General features: G+C 41.9%; 1 long non-coding RNA gene across 1 annotated transcript; it reads left to right on the forward strand.

Annotated features, from left to right (window-relative positions):
- The first annotated feature begins 12,247 nt into the window (after nt 1-12,247).
- LOC129793992 (uncharacterized) lies at nt 12,248-13,917 on the forward strand. The gene is made up of 3 exons (XR_008750983.1): nt 12,248-12,399; nt 12,956-13,094; nt 13,210-13,917. It is a non-coding gene; the product is annotated as an uncharacterized LOC129793992 (long non-coding RNA).
- Nucleotides 13,918-14,582: the final 665 nt, after the last annotated feature.

A 14,582-nucleotide genomic window follows, 5' to 3' on the forward strand; every position in this document is an offset into this window, starting at 1 on the left:
ATTTTGGGGAACTTTTTGGGTCAATTTAATTCAAAAAATTTTAGTTGCGAGACGGTATACGGGAAAGGATATTTCAGAGTTTTGCAACGTTGAGGCAACTAGTTGCGGCAACGCAGATATCTATTGACCATCTACTTCGAGGCAACGCAGATATATACCGTTAGGCATGGTTGCATTGTAGTGTATGTAACTCCGTGCAACGTTTAGGCAACTATCGATGGTTTGTTGGGTCATTCTTTACTCATCGCTCAACCATACAACAAAAACAAACAATTAATGATGCAAAATATTGGAAAAATTTGATATCGATAATTATCGATAATTCAGGAGCTGAAATCCTATGCTATCTCTGAAAAATTGATAAGACTGACCAGAATGACCATGACCAACGTGAGGAGCAGGGTAAAGGTGGACGAATCGCTTTCAAGGGAGTTCCACGTCAAGAATGGACTCAGACAGGGGGACGGACTCTCGCGCGTTCTCTTCAACCTGGCACTTGAGAAAGCGATTCGAGACTCCGGCGTGCGCATGAGGGGGACCATACTCAATAAGTCCACGCAGCTTCTCGCGTATGCTGACGATATAGACATCATGGGGCGCAAATCCCCTTGATGTCAAGGAGTCCTTCACCCAGATTGAATGCTCTGCGCAAGATTTGGGGCTGCACATTAACGAGGACAAGACAAGATATATGGTGGCATTTTTTTTAATTAACGAAAAGAATCAACATACAGTGAAATAGTAAAATAGTATCCTTACAGTAGAAGGGAAGACCTATAATTTCGTTTTTATTTCAAAGGTCTAGCTGGATTAGTATTTTAGTTACAGACTCCTAAAGAAAACTGATTCTAATCACCCCATTTTACGGTATATAAAACATTCAAAAAATAATAATTACTTTGCATTGGTAGGAAAAGAATTGATAGATGCGTAGGTATAAGAATGGAAATTATTTATGAAAGAAATCCTAGCATGATTTTTAATTTTTATTAAAATAAAGGACATTATGCACAATACATGGGCCAAGTACCTAATTGAAGGAAACGGAGAAAACAATTTTAACCCACCCAGTCTTGTAGGGAATCAAAAAAAGATAAAGAATCGCCAAAAGTATTCACCATTTTCCACTGGGGTCACAGAGAAAGTTAAGACTGAGATAAATTTCGACCAAAAGTGGCAGTAAAACTGACCATTTCTGCGAATGTGCCACTCGCATTAGTTTATATCGAATATTTCCTATACCTTTTACATTAGACAGTGCGACTCAAACACAAACTACAAATATGTTTTTTAAAATAACATAAAGTGTACATTTTCTTACATAGGCCTCCACTATTGCCTGGAGCTTCCGGCTGAGCTCGCTGCTCCCACTTGCGTGCCTCCTGCTCTTAGGAAGGTCCAGCAGCGCCTATATGTGAAAGAAAAATAAACATTAATTTTGATTTAATAATTTAGCTCTGCTCTACATCTGCTTTATGATTGGCTGTTGCAAACAGCGATTTAGAATAAGCCTCTTTTGATTTGTCTGAAAGATATTTAGCCCTCGTTTTCGTTTTCGAAAATCGGTCACATCGTTTAGTAAAGATGACCAACCATCCAAAAATAAAAGAAGTCAGTACTTTAGAGAGTTATCGATTTTCACCCCCACCACCTCCTCCACCTCATATTCATTAGTTGAAAATTCAGTTGGAAAACCAAACTCGCCGGTCGCGACGCTACCGTTGAGTTTGGTTTTCCAACTCAATTTTCAACGTTGATCCCACGTCGTTTACAACTAATGTTGTTTCAAAATACATTCACCCTTCTGTGGAATCTGCGCAGGAGGTCAGGGCAGTGGAGGTTGCCCTCCACCTCCCACGTACTCTCGTCTTCTTCATAGTTTCTCCATTTGATGAGATATTTTTTTATCCCATTTTCATATTTCACCCCTATAACATCCTCTACCTATATGATGGCCCAAGTCCATTTAGGGTAGTGGTGAGCTCCATCCACTTCGCTCTGGCATTATTTGAGCGGCCATAAAAATCATACGGCCGCTCAAAAGTGGTGCTGATTACCTCCTTACCCTACGCCATTTGACCATTGTTTTGGATGGCCCTAGCCCATTTAGGGCTTCGGTGAGGGCCATCCACCTGGCCCTTACGCTATTTGCGCGGCCTGAGAAGTCAAGGGGGCGCTCAAACACAGTGTTAATTAGGAGCTCTTCCTGAGCCCCATTGAACTTTCTTGCCTGCTGGCGTGGCATTTTTTAGCTGTGATTCTTTTTAGCTGTGTTTTCTTCACTTTCACACGGTGCACTAGAGGCGCGGAAGTGATGGGCGTTTGAAAATTCAGTTGGAAAACCAAACTCGCCGGTCGCGACGCTACCGTTGAGTTTGGTTTTCCAACTCAATTTTCAACGTTGATCCCACGTCGTTTACAACTCGACGTGCCCGAAGATTATGAACCATATTCCTATCTTTTAACACAGGAGTATGGCTCATAATCTTCGGGCGTGTCAAAATGTTGTTCCGAAACATAAATTCACCCTTCTGAGGAACCTGCGTATGGGGGCTGGGCAGTGGAGGTTGCCCTCCACCTCCCACGTATTTTCCTCGGGTCCGTAGTTGCGCCATTTTATAAAAAAATTTTTGATTCCGTCCTCGATTTTCACCCCAACCACCTCCTCCACCTCATATTCATTAGTTGAAAATTGAGTTGGAAAACCAAACTCGCCGGTCGCGACGCTACCGTTGAGTTTGGTTTTCCAACTCAATTTTCAACGTTGATCCCACGTCGTTTACAACTAATGTTGTTCCAAAATACATTCACCCTTCTGTGGAATCTGCGCAGGAGGTCAGGGCAGTGGAGGTTGCCCTCCACCTCCCACGTACTCTCGTCTTCTTCATAGTTTCTCCATTTGATGAGATATTTTTTTATCCCATTTTCATATTTCACCCCTATAACATCCTCTACCTATATGATGGCCCAAGTCCATTTAGGGTAGTGGTGAGCTCCATCCACTTCGCTCTGGCATTATTTGAGCGGCCATAAAAATCATACGGCCGCTCAAAAGTGGTGCTGATTACCTCCTTACCCTACGCCATTTGACCATTGTTTTGGATGGCCCTAGCCCATTTAGGGCTTCGGTGAGGGCCATCCACCTGGCCCTTACACTATTTGCGCGGCCTGAGAAATCAAGGGGGCGCTCAAAAACGGTGTTAATTAGGAGCTCTTCCTGAGCCCCATTGAACTTCCTTGCCTGTTGGCGTGGCATTTTTTAGCTGTGATTCTTTTTAGCTGTGTTTTCTTCACTTTCACACGGTGCACTAGAGGCGCGGAAGTGATGGGCGTTTGAAAATTCAGTTGGAAAACCAAACTCGCCGGTCGCGACGCTACCGTTGAGTTTGGTTTTCCAACTCAATTTTCAACGTTGATCCCACGTCGTTTACAACTCGACGTGCCCGAAGATTATGAACCATATTCCTATCTTTTAACACAGGAGTATGGCTCATAATCTTCGGGCGTGTCAAAATGTTGTTCCGAAACATAAATTCACCCTTCTGAGGAACCTGCGTATGGGGGCTGGGCAGTGGAGGTTGCCCTCCACCTCCCACGTATTTTCCTCGGGTCCGTAGTTGCGCCATTTTATAAAAAAATTTTTGATTCCGTCCTCGATTTTCACCCCAACCACCTCCTCCACCTCATATTCATTAGTTCCCAACAAACACCTTGCAACTTTAACTTTGGAAACTCTGAAGCAACGTTGCAAGAGAGTTTACTTCTTAGTTGCTAAAGTTGCGAATATGGTTGCATGGAAAACGATGTAGTATACTTTATCGCGATGTTGCCAAAGTTGCAAGATTTTCTTTATTATTTCAATAACTTGAAAAATTTAAGTGTTTTTGCATTCTAAAGTCTTTTCTACAACTTCTCAAAGAATAATTTACCTAAAAACACACTAAAATCTCAATTTTAAGCAAAATAATTAACTTTGAAAAAATCACCTTAAAAATAGTTGCAGGAAAGTATATATCAACGTTGCACTAGTTGCAATAAAATTTCGAAAAAGAATAAATTTTCCTTGAAATTGAAGTTTTTTTGGACTCTAAATGAGTTTTATGCATTACTTATCCCTAAAATAATTATTTTTTATTGATAATTTATCAAAAATTGGTAATTTTATTAAATATAATTTATTTAGTTGCTTAAACGTTGCATCAGGGTATGCCGGCGCAACCCAAGCACGTTTTGTGCCTATGTTGCGCCTTTCACCGCAAGGGGCGCGTCTATCGCGAGAAATAACACAAAACAGACAGAGAGTGGAATAGAAAAAAATGAGTCTGTCTCTTTCATTTATGTTTACAAACAGCAAAACTAGCGCCGCCCTGGTGGGTTGCTACCGAATCATTTTACAACGTTGTAGCAAAGGTTGCTGCATCGTTGCCTCGGAGTTGCAAAAAAATGTCAAACATGGCCGACGGCATAAAAAAGTTGATTTTTATTTCATTATTCCGAGCAATTGGGGGCCCAAAATGATGTGGGAAGGCTTTCTTAGGGATAGTTGGGTGCATTACTTGTGTTTAAAAAATTAATTAAAAAAAATTAAATTTTTGACCCCTAAAAAAAATAATTTTCGGTAAAAAAAATTAAGAAAATTGAGATGGGAGCATCATTTAAGTTCCTTTGAGGCGATTTCATGACAGTAGAACCACATGGCATATTTTTTTTCATTTGGAAAAAATCTAAAAACTCTATTATTAAATAATATAAATTATCCATTAGAGTTTGTCATTTATTATGATGGGAATATGGATGCCATATGATTATTATGAGTGTGCACCATATTTATCCTCTATTTATGACAGCGGAATATTTTGGGGAACTTTTTGGGTCAATTTAATTCAAAAAATTTTAGTTGCGAGACGGTATACGGGAAAGGATATTTCAGAGTTTTGCAACGTTGAGGCAACTAGTTGCGGCAACGCAGATATCTATTGACCATCTACTTCGAGGCAACGCAGATATATACCGTTAGGCATGGTTGCATTGTAGTGTATGTAACTCCGTGCAACGTTTAGGCAACTATCGATGGTTTGTTGGGTCATTCTTTACTCATCGCTCAACCATACAACAAAAACAAACAATTAATGATGCAAAATATTGGAAAAATTTGATATCGATAATTATCGATAATTCAGGAGCTGAAATCCTATGCTATCTCTGAAAAATTGATAAGACTGACCAGAATGACCATGACCAACGTGAGGAGCAGGGTAAAGGTGGACGAATCGCTTTCAAGGGAGTTCCACGTCAAGAATGGACTCAGACAGGGGGACGGACTCTCGCGCGTTCTCTTCAACCTGGCACTTGAGAAAGCGATTCGAGACTCCGGCGTGCGCATGAGGGGGACCATACTCAATAAGTCCACGCAGCTTCTCGCGTATGCTGACGATATAGACATCATGGGGCGCAAATCCCCTTGATGTCAAGGAGTCCTTCACCCAGATTGAATGCTCTGCGCAAGATTTGGGGCTGCACATTAACGAGGACAAGACAAGATATATGGTGGCATTTTTTTTAATTAACGAAAAGAATCAACATACAGTGAAATAGTAAAATAGTATCCTTACAGTAGAAGGGAAGACCTATAATTTCGTTTTTATTTCAAAGGTCTAGCTGGATTAGTATTTTAGTTACAGACTCCTAAAGAAAACTGATTCTAATCACCCCATTTTACGGTATATAAAACATTCAAAAAATAATAATTACTTTGCATTGGTAGGAAAAGAATTGATAGATGCGTAGGTATAAGAATGGAAATTATTTATGAAAGAAATCCTAGCATGATTTTTAATTTTTATTAAAATAAAGGACATTATGCACAATACATGGGCCAAGTACCTAATTGAAGGAAACGGAGAAAACAATTTTAACCCACCCAGTCTTGTAGGGAATCAAAAAAAGATAAAGAATCGCCAAAAGTATTCACCATTTTCCACTGGGGTCACAGAGAAAGTTAAGACTGAGATAAATTTCGACCAAAAGTGGCAGTAAAACTGACCATTTCTGCGAATGTGCCACTCGCATTAGTTTATATCGAATATTTCCTATACCTTTTACATTAGACAGTGCGACTCAAACACAAACTACAAATATGTTTTTTAAAATAACATAAAGTGTACATTTTCTTACATAGGCCTCCACTATTGCCTGGAGCTTCCGGCTGAGCTCGCTGCTCCCACTTGCGTGCCTCCTGCTCTTAGGAAGGTCCAGCAGCGCCTATATGTGAAAGAAAAATAAACATTAATTTTGATTTAATAATTTAGCTCTGCTCTACATCTGCTTTATGATTGGCTGTTGCAAACAGCGATTTAGAATAAGCCTCTTTTGATTTGTCTGAAAGATATTTAGCCCTCGTTTTCGTTTTCGAAAATCGGTCACATCGTTTAGTAAAGATGACCAACCATCCAAAAATAAAAGAAGTCAGTACTTTAGAGAGTTATCGATTTTCACCCCCACCACCTCCTCCACCTCATATTCATTAGTTGAAAATTCAGTTGGAAAACCAAACTCGCCGGTCGCGACGCTACCGTTGAGTTTGGTTTTCCAACTCAATTTTCAACGTTGATCCCACGTCGTTTACAACTAATGTTGTTTCAAAATACATTCACCCTTCTGTGGAATCTGCGCAGGAGGTCAGGGCAGTGGAGGTTGCCCTCCACCTCCCACGTACTCTCGTCTTCTTCATAGTTTCTCCATTTGATGAGATATTTTTTTTATCCCATTTTCATATTTCACCCCTATAACATCCTCTACCTATATGATGGCCCAAGTCCATTTAGGGTAGTGGTGAGCTCCATCCACTTCGCTCTGGCATTATTTGAGCGGCCATAAAAATCATACGGCCGCTCAAAAGTGGTGCTGATTACCTCCTTACCCTACGCCATTTGACCATTGTTTTGGATGGCCCTAGCCCATTTAGGGCTTCGGTGAGGGCCATCCACCTGGCCCTTACACTATTTGCGCGGCCTGAGAAATCAAGGGGGCGCTCAAAAACGGTGTTAATTAGGAGCTCTTCCTGAGCCCCATTGAACTTCCTTGCCTGTTGGCGTGGCATTTTTTAGCTGTGATTCTTTTTAGCTGTGTTTTCTTCACTTTCACACGGTGCACTAGAGGCGCGGAAGTGATGGGCGTTTGAAAATTCAGTTGGAAAACCAAACTCGCCGGTCGCGACGCTACCGTTGAGTTTGGTTTTCCAACTCAATTTTCAACGTTGATCCCACGTCGTTTACAACTCGACGTGCCCGAAGATTATGAACCATATTCCTATCTTTTAACACAGGAGTATGGCTCATAATCTTCGGGCGTGTCAAAATGTTGTTCCGAAACATAAATTCACCCTTCTGAGGAACCTGCGTATGGGGGCTGGGCAGTGGAGGTTGCCCTCCACCTCCCACGTATTTTCCTCGGGTCCGTAGTTGCGCCATTTTATAAAAAAATTTTTGATTCCGTCCTCGATTTTCACCCCAACCACCTCCTCCACCTCATATTCATTAGTTGAAAATTGAGTTGGAAAACCAAACTCGCCGGTCGCGACGCTACCGTTGAGTTTGGTTTTCCAACTCAATTTTCAACGTTGATCCCACGTCGTTTACAACTAATGTTGTTCCAAAATACATTCACCCTTCTGTGGAATCTGCGCAGGAGGTCAGGGCAGTGGAGGTTGCCCTCCACCTCCCACGTACTCTCGTCTTCTTCATAGTTTCTCCATTTGATGAGATATTTTTTTATCCCATTTTCATATTTCACCCCTATAACATCCTCTACCTATATGATGGCCCAAGTCCATTTAGGGTAGTGGTGAGCTCCATCCACTTCGCTCTGGCATTATTTGAGCGGCCATAAAAATCATACGGCCGCTCAAAAGTGGTGCTGATTACCTCCTTACCCTACGCCATTTGACCATTGTTTTCGATGGCCCTAGCCCATTTAGGGCTTCGGTAAGGGCCATCCACCTGGCCCTTACGCTATTTGCGCGGCCTGAGAAGTCAAGGGGGCGCTCAAACACAGTGTTAATTAGGAGCTCTTCCTGAGCCCCATTGAACTTTCTTGCCTGCTGGCGTGGCATTTTTTAGCTGTGATTCTTTTTAGCTGTGTTTTCTTCACTTTCACACGGTGCACTAGAGGCGCGGAAGTGATGGGCGTTTGAAAATTCAGTTGGAAAACCAAACTCGCCGGTCGCGACGCTACCGTTGAGTTTGGTTTTCCAACTCAATTTTCAACGTTGATCCCACGTCGTTTACAACTCGACGTGCCCGAAGATTATGAACCATATTCCTATCTTTTAACACAGGAGTATGGCTCATAATCTTCGGGCGTGTCAAAATGTTGTTCCGAAACATAAATTCACCCTTCTGAGGAACCTGCGTATGGGGGCTGGGCAGTGGAGGTTGCCCTCCACCTCCCACGTATTTTCCTCGGGTCCGTAGTTGCGCCATTTTATAAAAAAATTTTTGATTCCGTCCTCGATTTTCACCCCAACCACCTCCTCCACCTCATATTCATTAGTTGAAAATTGAGTTGGAAAACCAAACTCGCCGGTCGCGACGCTACCGTTGAGTTTGGTTTTCCAACTCAATTTTCAACGTTGATCCCACGTCGTTTACAACTAATGTTGTTTCAAAATACATTCACCCTTCTGTGGAATCTGCGCAGGAGGTCAGGGCAGTGGAGGTTGCCCTCCACCTCCCACGTACTCTCGTCTTCTTCATAGTTTCTCCATTTGATGAGATATTTTTTTATCCCATTTTCATATTTCACCCCTATAACATCCTCTACCTATATGATGGCCCAAGTCCATTTAGGGTAGTGGTGAGCTCCATCCACTTCGCTCTGGCATTATTTGAGCGGCCATAAAAATCATACGGCCGCTCAAAAGTGGTGCTGATTACCTCCTTACCCTACGCCATTTGACCATTGTTTTGGATGGCCCTAGCCCATTTAGGGCTTCGGTGAGGGCCATCCACCTGGCCCTTACACTATTTGCGCGGCCTGAGAAATCAAGGGGGCGCTCAAAAACGGTGTTAATTAGGAGCTCTTCCTGAGCCCCATTGAACTTCCTTGCCTGCTGGCGTGGCATTTTTTAGCTGTGATTCTTTTTAGCTGTGTTTTCTTCACTTTCACACGGTGCACTAGAGGCGCGGAAGTGATGGGCGTTTGAAAATTCAGTTGGAAAACCAAACTCGCCGGTCGCGACGCTACCGTTGAGTTTGGTTTTCCAACTCAATTTTCAACGTTGATCCCACGTCGTTTACAACTCGACGTGCCCGAAGATTATGAACCATATTCCTATCTTTTAACACAGGAGTATGGCTCATAATCTTCGGGCGTGTCAAAATGTTGTTCCGAAACATAAATTCACCCTTCTGAGGAACCTGCGTATGGGGGCTGGGCAGTGGAGGTTGCCCTCCACCTCCCACGTATTTTCCTCGGGTCCGTAGTTGCGCCATTTTATAAAAAAATTTTTGATTCCGTCCTCGATTTTCACCCCAACCACCTCCTCCACCTCATATTCATTAGTTGAAAATTGAGTTGGAAAACCAAACTCGCCGGTCGCGACGCTACCGTTGAGTTTGGTTTTCCAACTCAATTTTCAACGTTGATCCCACGTCGTTTACAACTAATGTTGTTCCAAAATACATTCACCCTTCTGTGGAATCTGCGCAGGAGGTCAGGGCAGTGGAGGTTGCCCTCCACCTCCCACGTACTCTCGTCTTCTTCATAGTTTCTCCATTTGATGAGATATTTTTTTATCCCATTTTCATATTTCACCCCTATAACATCCTCTACCTATATGATGGCCCAAGTCCATTTAGGGTAGTGGTGAGCTCCATCCACTTCGCTCTGGCATTATTTGAGCGGCCATAAAAATCATACGGCCGCTCAAAAGTGGTGCTGATTACCTCCTTACCCTACGCCATTTGACCATTGTTTTGGATGGCCCTAGCCCATTTAGGGCTTCGGTGAGGGCCATCCACCTGGCCCTTACACTATTTGCGCGGCCTGAGAAATCAAGGGGGCGCTCAAAAACGGTGTTAATTAGGAGCTCTTCCTGAGCCCCATTGAACTTCCTTGCCTGTTGGCGTGGCATTTTTTAGCTGTGATTCTTTTTAGCTGTGTTTTCTTCACTTTCACACGGTGCACTAGAGGCGCGGAAGTGATGGGCGTTTGAAAATTCAGTTGGAAAACCAAACTCGCCGGTCGCGACGCTACCGTTGAGTTTGGTTTTCCAACTCAATTTTCAACGTTGATCCCACGTCGTTTACAACTCGACGTGCCCGAAGATTATGAACCATATTCCTATCTTTTAACACAGGAGTATGGCTCATAATCTTCGGGCGTGTCAAAATGTTGTTCCGAAACATAAATTCACCCTTCTGAGGAACCTGCGTATGGGGGCTGGGCAGTGGAGGTTGCCCTCCACCTCCCACGTATTTTCCTCGGGTCCGTAGTTGCGCCATTTTATAAAAAAATTTTTGATTCCGTCCTCGATTTTCACCCCAACCACCTCCTCCACCTCATATTCATTAGTTGAAAATTGAGTTGGAAAACCAAACTCGCCGGTCGCGACGCTACCGTTGAGTTTGGTTTTCCAACTCAATTTTCAACGTTGATCCCACGTCGTTTACAACTAATGTTGTTCCAAAATACATTCACCCTTCTGTGGAATCTGCGCAGGAGGTCAGGGCAGTGGAGGTTGCCCTCCACCTCCCACGTACTCTCGTCTTCTTCATAGTTTCTCCATTTGATGAGATATTTTTTTATCCCATTTTCATATTTCACCCCTATAACATCCTCTACCTATATGATGGCCCAAGTCCATTTAGGGTAGTGGTGAGCTCCATCCACTTCGCTCTGGCATTATTTGAGCGGCCATAAAAATCATACGGCCGCTCAAAAGTGGTGCTGATTACCTCCTTACCCTACGCCATTTGACCATTGTTTTGGATGGCCCTAGCCCATTTAGGGCTTCGGTGAGGGCCATCCACCTGGCCCTTACACTATTTGCGCGGCCTGAGAAATCAAGGGGGCGCTCAAAAACGGTGTTAATTAGGAGCTCTTCCTGAGCCCCATTGAACTTCCTTGCCTGTTGGCGTGGCATTTTTTAGCTGTGATTCTTTTTAGCTGTGTTTTCTTCACTTTCACACGGTGCACTAGAGGCGCGGAAGTGATGGGCGTTTGAAAATTCAGTTGGAAAACCAAACTCGCCGGTCGCGACGCTACCGTTGAGTTTGGTTTTCCAACTCAATTTTCAACGTTGATCCCACGTCGTTTACAACTCGACGTGCCCGAAGATTATGAACCATATTCCTATCTTTTAACACAGGAGTATGGCTCATAATCTTCGGGCGTGTCAAAATGTTGTTCCGAAACATAAATTCACCCTTCTGAGGAACCTGCGTATGGGGGCTGGGCAGTGGAGGTTGCCCTCCACCTCCCACGTATTTTCCTCGGGTCCGTAGTTGCGCCATTTTATAAAAAAATTTTTGATTCCGTCCTCGATTTTCACCCCAACCACCTCCTCCACCTCATATTCATTAGTTGAAAATTGAGTTGGAAAACCAAACTCGCCGGTCGCGACGCAACTGTTGAGTTTGGTTTTCCAACTCAATTTTCAACGTTGATCCCACGTCGTTTACAACGTTCCAAAACAACAAGTTTTTGAGCCTTCTAATAAATCTCCGGACGAGATCTGGGCAGTGGAGGTTGCCCTCAGGCTCTCACGTGTTCTCCTCTTCTCCATAATTTCGCCATTTAATTAAAAATTAAAGCATAAAAATTCCACAATTCTCCCCAAAGGCAATTTAAATAATAAATAATAAAATAAAAAAAATAAAATAAATAAAAAGAAATAAAAAAATAAAAAATAAAAAAAAACTTACCCTGCGCCATTGGGTCATGGTTTTCGATGGCCCTAGCCCATTTAGGGCTTCGGTAAGGGCCATCCACCTGGCCCTTACGCTATTTGCGCGGCCTGAGAAGTCAAGGGGGCGCTCAAACACAGTGTTAATTAGGAGCTCTTCCTGAGCCCCATTGAACTTTCTTGCCTGCTGGCGTGGCATTTTTTCACTTTCACACGCGGAACTGACGGGCGATAGTGCGGAAGAAGAGATACAGCTAGAGGACGGTGCTGCCGCCTGAATTTTTAAAGTAGAACCAAATTTTGACGTTTTGGCCTTCAGAATCAGAAATGTAAACAAATGGCCAAAGTGTTTGTTTTTGTTGTGATAAAGTGATTGTGCGTGCAGTGATTTACCCGGATGAGGGATTGCTGGAGGCCAAGGATACCACGGAGAGCATAAAAGAGAATCCCTTGAGTGCCTCAAGGCGATCTCTGAAGAGCTCGTTAAATATTAGGTAAGTTTTATCTTTGGTTTTCTCTTGCCGGAAATTACACCGAGGCATTTCTGCATTCTTTTGAGTCACAGAGCTGGAAATTAACATTCGTTTTAAAGAAAAATGAATGAATGAATGATCTCCCGTGCAATGTTTAACAAAAAGGTAAAAAAAATATCCACTATTCGCCAAATTTTCATTGAATAAATGCCATAATGTCGTCCTTATTCTGTACTCTTCTATATTTTGTGTTCAATTGAACACAGATTACAAAGAAAGAACGGTTCTGAGTTAATTTTATATAAAGTACATTCTCCGCATTCTCTTAAATTTTTAATTATTTAGTCTTCGGTTTGTCTCTACAAAGTTCTAAAGAAGAAAATTATCTTGCCTAATTTAAACCCCTACGGAAATTCAAACTTTTCGAAAAGTTTAATATGAATGAGTTTCTTAATGAAAATTTAAGAAAATTCCTCTTAAATCTTACCTGAAGACCTTCCCTAAGTTGCCAAGAATCTAATTTTTATGTTCTATTGAAAATATAATTTCTAATTTTCCCTGAAAATCTTTCTTACAGAATACCTGGTTATGCTTCTCTAGCTGATCTCACAAAAACAAAAAAGTAGAATGCAGAAAGGTTCTGGAAGCTTAGGAGTAATCTGTAACGTTATAGAAGTAGACTGTGAAGGAATCTCATTGAAACAGGATTAAGAAAGGTGAGAAATATGTTAATAAATCATTATTTTCGTTGTCTGCTGCTCTTTCCTGCATTCTTCTATCTCACTACGGTTAATAAGAAATATGCATAAATACTTCTTTAAATTTTCCCAGGAACTCCTCCACTTGAAAGGACACGCGATGGCAGCAAATGGATCAATCCTTCTTTACCCTCAAAGAACTTCTTGTGATCGATAGAGTCTGTGAGAGATTCAATAATGTGGCACAGAGATTTTACAGAACACACCAAGTGATGGATTTTTATAAAATCTTTAAAAAGGACTCTATTCGATTAACTAAGGATGATGTAGTTGAGATATCTCGTCGTATTGGACCACATATTCACACATTTAGAGCCTCACGTGTAGCCTTTGCCAACTCTATCATGGATGTTTGTGAATTTCCCTTTAAGGCAAGGCAATTGAGTTTTGTAGTGATAAAAAATTGCGAAATATTTACTTTTATGGCTTCATATTTCTAAGTATTTGGAAGGAACAAATGAAGATCCTTTCGCGGGCTTTCAGTTCCCTGAAAACAGTTCATTTGCAAAATTACACAGTCACAGATAACTTTGAGAGTTGTTTTGTGGATTCCAACCCATAAATCCTCAATTTTTTATAAAATTTTGTCAAAATTTTGTGCGGAAACTCAACATAAGAGGATGCAATATTCTCGATGAAAAGTGCTTAAGAGCCATAGTGAGTAATTTTAGGGAACTAGAAGAACTCTCAATTTGCAATAACCTTTCAGTTTGTCTTCTAGATTATGCCATTTTGGCGGATATTGTGAGCTTAAAGGTTTTGCAAATAAACTATGAACTCTTCGTGAATTCTTTTATGGTGCAAATGCTCGTTAATGAAAATTGCTGAGCACGAGACATAAGTAGTGGTGCTATGCAGGAATCTCATGTCAAGAAAAAATGATCATGACATTTTTTCCTGACATTTTTTTTTTGTCATTCCCTCTCACTTCCACTAATGTATTTCCCTATCTTTCGTCTTTCTCTGACGCATAATGTGAAAACATTCATTCTTAGCCAATTTTTACGGGACACTTTTTAGGTTTTCTACCACACTAATCACTTCCTGCAGGTTTTTTGGACCTTCCCACAGGTCATCTGCAACACGGAAGGCCTGCCTGGGGTCAGGGAAATGCTTCCTGGGTAGTGGAATCCCACCTGAACGCGAAAAACTGGTCCGGGAGTGAATGTTTTGCTGTCGAACTTCACTGTTTTCACTTATTTGGCCGATAAATACCCACGATTTTCCACTTTTCACACTTTCACAGGCACTAAGAACACTTCCACAAGCCGCTTTTCACTTTTCCCGAGCTAAAATATCACAATTTACAGAGAAAATTGCAGAAAACTAAGAAACGTGTTGACTACGCATGAGCTTCAAAAAGAATGTCGCAGGAAGATGTTTTTTTTTTGACATTCTTTTTCCAGCTCTTGTGAAGTCACCGTATTTGTTAGTTTTGGTCAATTT

Source organism: Lutzomyia longipalpis, chromosome 3, assembly GCF_024334085.1.
Source record: "Lutzomyia longipalpis isolate SR_M1_2022 chromosome 3, ASM2433408v1".
Classification (NCBI taxonomy): domain Eukaryota; kingdom Metazoa; phylum Arthropoda; class Insecta; order Diptera; family Psychodidae; genus Lutzomyia; species Lutzomyia longipalpis.